Consider the following 8,057-nt stretch of genomic DNA (forward strand, 5'->3'; position numbering starts at 1 on the left):
CATTACCGAATGATAGAAAATTAATTGAAAGAGAGAAAATCATTTTTCACGTCCATTTTCCCTAATTTTGATTGTCTGATAGCATTCGGGTGGAGGTGCTACTACTTAAAAGTTAAATTAAAAGTTTCTATTCTTCAGGATGTTGTTCAGCAACATCCCAGCTACAACCTAGGTCATTACCGAATGATAGAAAATTAATTGAAAGAGAGAAAATCATTTATTACGTCCATTTTCCTTAATTTTGATTGTCTGATAGCATTCGGGTGGAGGTGCTACTACTTAAAAGTTAAATTAAAAGTTTCTATTCTTCAGGATGTTGTTCAGCAACATCCCAGCTACAACCTAGGTCATTACCGAATGATAGAAAATTAATTGAAAGAGAGAAAATCATTTATTACGTCCATTTTCCTTAATTTTGATTGTCTGATAGCATTCGGGTGGAGGTGCTACTACTTAAAAGTTAAATTAAAAGTTTCTATTCTTCAGGATGTTGTTCAGCAAAATCCCAGCTACAACCTAGGTCATTACCGAATGAAAGAAAATTAATTGAAAGAGAGAAAATCATTTTTCACGTCCATTTTCCCTCATTTTGATTGTCTGATAGCGTTCGGGTGGACCTGCTACTACTTAAAAGTTAAATTAAAAGTTTCTATTCTTCAGGATGTTGTTCAGCAACATCCCAGCTACACCCTTGGTCATTACCGAATAATAGAAAATTAATTGAAAGAGAGAAAATCATTTTTCACGTCCATTTTCCTTAATTTTGATTGTCTGATAGCATTCGGGTGGAGGTGCTACTACTTAAAAGTTAAATTAAAAGTTTCTATTCTTCAGGATGTTGTTCAGCAACATCCCAGCTACAACCTAGGTCATTACCGAATGATAGAAAATTAATTGAAAGAGAGAAAATCATTTTTCACGTCCATTTTCCCTCATTTTGATTGTCTGATAGCATTCGGGTGGAGGTGCTACTACTTAAAAGTTAAATTAAAAGTTTCTATTCTTCAGGATGTTGTTCAGCAACATCCCAGCTACAACCTAGGTCATTACCGAATGATAGAAAATTAATTGAAAGAGAGAAAATCATTTATTACGTCCATTTTCCTTAATTTTGATTGTCTGATAGCATTCGGGTGGAGGTGCTACTACTTAAAAGTTAAATTAAAAGTTTCTATTCTTCAGGATGTTGTTCAGCAACATCCCAGCTACAACCTAGGTCATTACCGAATGATAGAAAATTAATTGAAAGAGAGAAAATCATTTATTACGTCCATTTTCCTTAATTTTGATTGTCTGATAGCATTCGGGTGGAGGTGCTACTACTTAAAAGTTAAATTAAAAGTTTCTATTCTTCAGGATTTTGTTCAGCAACATCCCAGCTACAACCTAGGTCATTACCGAATGATAGAAAATTAATTGAAAGAGAGAAAATCATTTTTCACGTCCATTTTCCCTCATTTTGATTGTCTGATAGCATTCGGGTGGAGGTGCTACTACTTAAAAGTTAAATTAAAAGTTTCTATTCTTCCGGATGTTGTTCAGCAACATCCCAGCTACAACCTAGGTCATTACCGAATGATAGAAAATTAATTGAAAGAGAGAAAATCATTTATTACGTCCATTTTCCTTAATTTTGATTGTCTGATAGCATTCGGGTGGAGGTGCTACTACTTAAAAGTTAAATTAAAAGTTTCTATTCTTCAGGATGTTGTTCAGCAACATCCTAGCTACACCCTTGGTCATTACCGAATGATGGAAAATTAATTGAAAGAGAGAAAATCATTTATTACGTCCATTTTCCTTAATTTTGATTGTCTGATAGCATTCGGGTGGAGGTGCTACTACTTAAAAATTAAAATAAAAGCTTCTATTCTTCAGGATGTTGTTCAGCAACATCCCAGCTACAACCCAGGTCATTACCGAATGATAGAAAATTAATTAAAAGGGAAAAAATCATTTTTCACGTCCATTTTCCCTCATTTTGATTGTCTGATAGCGTTCGGGTGAACCTATGCTACTACTTAAAAGTTAAATTAAAAGTTTCTATTCTTCAGGATGTTGTTCAGCAACATCCCAGCTACAACTCAGGTCAATACTGTTTTTAGTTTTTTTACGTGTAGCATTACGACTTGTATTTTCGTCAATTAGACACCTAGTAGGAAATATTGATGAGAAAATACGTGAGAAATTTTCCACGTATTTATTTTATATAATTATCATGATTTATTTAGAAGGCTAACTAATAGTAGGCACAATTAATGGTGGAATTGGTTGAAAGTCATAGAAGATTGCATCAACGAAACAACGAATCCCACCACGAAACATCAACGCATTCTCTATTAGTAGACGGTTGTTGCAGAGATCATAAGAGTATTAGAAAGCCTGGACAGGATTCCTACAGAAATCCGAATTTAAAATTCCATACCTTTTCCATGATTTGTAGGTCAAATTTTTACGAAATTCCAGTGGAATTTTAAATCTGATTTCATTATTTTTGGGCTCTTGTAAAATACTTTACTTATTAAATAGTTTCGACTCTTTGGTAAAAAATCTAAAATTATCGAAAATTGAGGCTCCGGATCTTAAAAGGGCACTTTCACCATGTAAAGTCTATGCGGAAAGTGCCCTTTTAAGATCCGGAGCCTCAGTTATCAAAAATTTAAAAATCCTAGAGTTGTGCAAAAAGCTCGATCGAGTATTTCAAGCTTTTCGTTTTTCTAGCAGAGCTGAGCAGAATCAATCCGAACTTGAACCAAATTCCATCCGACACGTGCAGTATTAAACCTAACATAATTTTGAGCACTTGAATTTTTCGAGCACTCAAATATTTTTGAGTAACTAAAACTCGAGCCTGGCTCGAGTATCGAGCCCGGCTCGAGCTCGACCATGCTATTCGAGCTTTTTGCACACTTCTAAAAAATCCGAATTTCTTAAAATTTAACATTTTTTCCTCTCTTTTATGGGATTTAGCTCCATTATTTTTGGGCTTTTGGAAAATACTTTACTTATTAAAAATAGTCTCGACTCTTTGGTAAAAAATCTAAAATTATCGAAAATTATTAAAATTTCAAAAATCCGGATTTTTTAAAATTCAACATTTTTTCTTCTCTTTTATGCCATTTAGCTTTTTTATTATTTGAATTTCTATTTAAGAGAAAAAATGGAAAACAGGAAAAATTTTGAAACTTTTAAAAATTCCAGTTCTTTTCCATGATTTCCCTGATTTACAGAAGTCTTTTAAAAATTCCATACCATTTCCATGATTTCCAGATTTTGTAGGAACCCTGCTGGAGATCTGCAAATTGGGGTACGTTACTTAGGCAGAAGTGTGGGTAGAAAGCCAGGAACTAAGAAATCGTAATTTCTGTCCAATCATCGAAGAATGGAATTCGCGAGGTTGTAATCATCTAAAAAGAAAAGACGAACTATTTAGAAAAGTTAAGACTAATGATGTCTCGAAAGAGTTTTTGGATTCGCAGTTTTTACTAATACCAAGTAGGTTGTTACTAGACATAAATTTCTTTTAATATCCGCGTCCTGGATTGTCTTACCCACGAGGAAGAAGTCTAGGAAGTACTGGAATAAGAACTCACCAAGTCTGCACTAAAAATTACGTTATCTTTTTTCTAAAAGGAAAATCTAAAAAGCGATGGATATAAAGTTCGAAGTTTAGACAATATTTCTGCTTTTAAGTTCATTGTCCAAACCAAAAGTAGTCACTCTAAAAATTCTTCTTTTCCTCATTATAAAAATTTCTCACCCCTACAGTCCTCCTCCCTCATTATTTCCTTTTCCCGTAAATGATTAATTAAAACGATAATTTTGTGATCTCAGCGTGAACGCAAAAACATGTGACCGAACCTTATAACTATATACATTATAAGAAAAAATATTACGTAAGGCTCATGCGATTTTCTGTCAGTGGCACGCGCTCATTAAGAGGAGTCGTTTATGCCAGCAGGAGCATTGTGTTTTGAAAAAAGCGCCAATGGAAATGTTGTTGGAAGGAGAAAAATCAAGAATAAAGCAAAGAGGCAAAAGATGAATGGTAAACCTGCAATCTGCTTCGAAATGTCTCCTAATGGGGCAACTTGGTATATAACCCTCGAGGGGGAAAATCGCGAAGAGAGAATGAGAAGGAAATATCCTACACACAGACACAAAACTAATAGGACCATGGGGGTGAGTATAAAGAAGAATTCCACGAATCAACACGAACAGCTTTACTCGCAAATCGTTTTTAAGCTCAACGGCAAACGTTTCCTCAGGATTCCTAATTTGCTTCATTATTAATCCAAACTACCTTCATTTTTTTTATTTACATCGATCTATGATTCAAATTTTTAGATTATGTTTTGCTATGAAACATTTGTTTTGTATGTAAATTCACATTAAAAATATTTTACAAATTACAATTTGGACTTATGCAATGTCATGTATAGATATTAATTATTTTTTATTGTGACGCGGGCAGATGTGCATTATTTTATTGCACTAACGGTTGTATTCCCGGCGAATATTGAAGGGGAAGGGATGCTATTGTTTCAACAAATTATATCGAACAAACACCTGTAAGGACCTGTGTTTGGTACCTGCTTGAACGAGGCGGTCACGCATGGACACGTTTTTCAATTTTTAACCCCCTTCTAAATGAATCACTAATCTATATAAGGATAAAACTTGCAACCGTCAATTTTGAAAATTAAACACTTTGCACCCACGTTTTAAGTTACAAACAAACTTTTTAATATTTATTTTATTCACTTCGTGAACTACGTACTTTTTGACACTCTTTGTCATATGAACACAGAAAATTAACCAATACCATCGAAGCATTACTGTCAATGCTTCATATTGAGAACATAAAAACATAAAAATGTTATACCAAATGATAAATGCTTATTCGATGAATGCCAACATTAGGAAAAAAACCCAATAGCAAAATTTTTACATATATTTGTAAAAACACTCTTTACTGAGGAAAGAAAAGAAAAGCAAGTTAATACGCAAAAATAAGTTGCGTATGTCAATTATAAGTGTTCGTGATTCTCCCACGTGAATTTTCACTGTAAAAATGGTGTGCAGACGTTTTGGTTGCACGCGCACTCGTATTATATGATCGCGCCCTCGATAATGAGGCCTAGGGTGACGATATCTGCTTTAGGGTACATACACGCACATTCACACAAATACTTGCGTATATAGTCTGGGACCCCTAAGAGAGTAGTAGACAATGCCACCAAACATTGGGGGAGAGAAAATGTAGGCGGTAAATAAAGGAGATCGTGTGGGAATCTCGTTTTATAGACAATCGCGGGAAGTTATACAAAAACCCTATTGGTCGTTGTGATGGGAATGCGTCGATGAGTGATCATGCATTTTTGAAAAATTCAAACGAAACAGAAAGCAATTATATTTTTACGATCAACGGACATATTTATAACTATTGTATATTGGTATTTTTGTATCTGTATACATTACGAGGGTGTGTTTGCAAACTTTTACAATTACCATGAAGCCCGTTACTATCGTAATTTTTTTTATTGATCCAAAAAGAAAAGACCCTATCCCCCTATTTCACTAAACAAAACGCACCTTTATTAGGACTATATCTCCATGGTCGCATCGTTAAGTTTGCTCGACAACATTTTTGTACATACATTCATCTTTCTGTTAGATTTTTTCTTTATTGTTTTTTTAGTCCTCTTTCCCTTTAGGAGACTATAAATTTATTGATAAAAAAGTATTTAAAACAGTTTTTAAAAACTTTTGTTGATGAGAATTGTAATTTAAGTTTAGAACATTCCAGATATCAAAATATCAAACGCTTTTTAATATGATGTCATCTTGTCTGGTAGGATCCAAAGGCTAGAGGAATATAAATGTTTTCATGACGTCCATGAACAATAAAAAGTTGTTTAAACATTTTTCGTCAATGACTTTCTCGAAGTCAACATAAATATTAGTTGGTGACAATTGATAAATTCACTTCCGTCAATTGTAATTTAAGTTTAGAACATTCAGATATCAAAATATCAAACATAATATGATGTTGTCTGTTAGGAGAAAAAAGTTAGAGGAATATAAATGTTTTCATGATGTCCATGAACAATAAAAAGTTGTTTAAACATTCTTCGGCAGCTATAAAATGTTCCATCAACAAAAATTATCCAAAATTACATAAATAATTTAAATTTCCTTCAGTTTAAAATAAAATAATGTTATGAATCTTGTCATTATATTATAAAAAGTTTTCAAAATTATTTGTCTTAATGTCAATTGTGTTTAAAATTTCGTGTAAAAATTCTACAGCCTCCGATAACTTTGGAATCCCTTTCGCATATAATTCTTATTATTCCTGATCTTACGAACATCCGTCAAAGTATTTACTTTGATGATTTGATTTTTAATTCTTTATGTAAAATTTTTCATGGACCCCACGATCTAAAGGATCATCAACAGCTTTTCGTTTTAAAGAATTATTTAATTTTTGTTGCAGTTGTGATACTATCAGTATAGGCACTAAACCGTCACCTCACTTACGGGCGCCACAAGTTTAAGGCGCCACTGCCAGAGACTTAAAAGAATAAAAAGAGAACCACAATGTTTTTTCTCTCCACTATTAGCGTACTAAAACAACTTGAAATTGCAATCTTATTTGAATAACGTCTGAATGTCTTTATTTGTCTAAATTCGAATTTATTGTTTATCCACTAAATTTTCAAAATTCGTAGGACGATTTTCCTATCGAATAGTGATTCTTTTATACATTTTGAATATATAAGCGTCGCGACGCTTTTAAAACGACGCGACGCACTCTTGCTCTTTTGGTCGCGTGACACACTGCCGCTGATGAATGATGGGAATAAAGAAAGTACGATATTTGCGGAAAGATTCAGTGTCAACATTTGTGCACTCTCGGGGTCAAGTTGTGAATCATCAACAGTCAAAAGCTGCGTACTTAAATTAGAATTTAGATTTTTACCAAATTTCTCCTGTAGAACGAAGATTATAATTTTTTAATTAAGACACATATATTAACAAAATATTAAATATGAAAAAATATGACATTCACGATTAGAAATTAAGAAATAATGTCAATTTTCCGTTTTCAGCATAAAACTATAAATAAATTCTGTTTGGAAAGCATTTCTTAAGAATACGAGATATATTCTATGCGTACACGAGCGACATTCCCGCACGGGAAAAAGACTTTTTAAAATAGAGCGCAAACGTCTTCGAGTGTGACACTCATGTTATTTGAACCGATTAATTCTCGACACGAGGCGAGATTTTAATTTTCCAACTTCCTACAGTTAACCCCGTTCTTCAAAAGAAGACCGACGGAATTCATACCATGTGTTGAAAAAAATTTTTTTTCTCTCCTACTCAAAGTATATATCTTGTAGGTATATATTTTTATGCTCCACAAAAGTAATATTTCACTTTTACGTATATGAGCCTTTCGCCTCTAAATATGACGAAAAACTCGTAAGCTGACACTGTTTTCAGGCAAAGAAAAATTTATCGCGTCGTTCTGTAATCGTTAATTATAAAAAAATAGTTTTTGAATCAATATGCGTATACCGCCCAAATACAAATTATATATTTCTTACTTAAAAAAATGTGTACTTACAGATTCAAAATCCGGAAAATTTCCACTGGAAGAGAATGTCTTCTGGATCACATTTGACGACCTAAAAACAGTATTTGGTTTTTAGTAAAATGTTTGAAATTATAATTTTAAGTAATAATATCAATTCGTATATTTAAGTATATTGTAATAATTATATAAAATTAGTGAATTATTTTCAGTAAATTATTCCCGTCATCAATGAAAAGGAAAGAGTTTTCTTGTATATAGGATGTCGGAGAGAGAGAAGAGGAGAAGGGACGATATAATAACATGCGAAGAAATGCAGTGGGAATCAACGACCAGCAAAAAGGGGCAATGTCGAGTGCAACTATTTCAAAGCGTCATGTGTCATTGCGTGCACGCAATATTTAGACATGTCACTTGCCCCCTTTCGCCCTTCTCATGTTGTGTACATCGTAAG

This window comes from Leptopilina heterotoma, unplaced genomic scaffold, assembly GCF_015476425.1.
Source record: "Leptopilina heterotoma isolate Lh14 unplaced genomic scaffold, ASM1547642v1 Lhet_1, whole genome shotgun sequence".
Taxonomy (NCBI): Eukaryota; Metazoa; Arthropoda; class Insecta; order Hymenoptera; family Figitidae; genus Leptopilina; species Leptopilina heterotoma.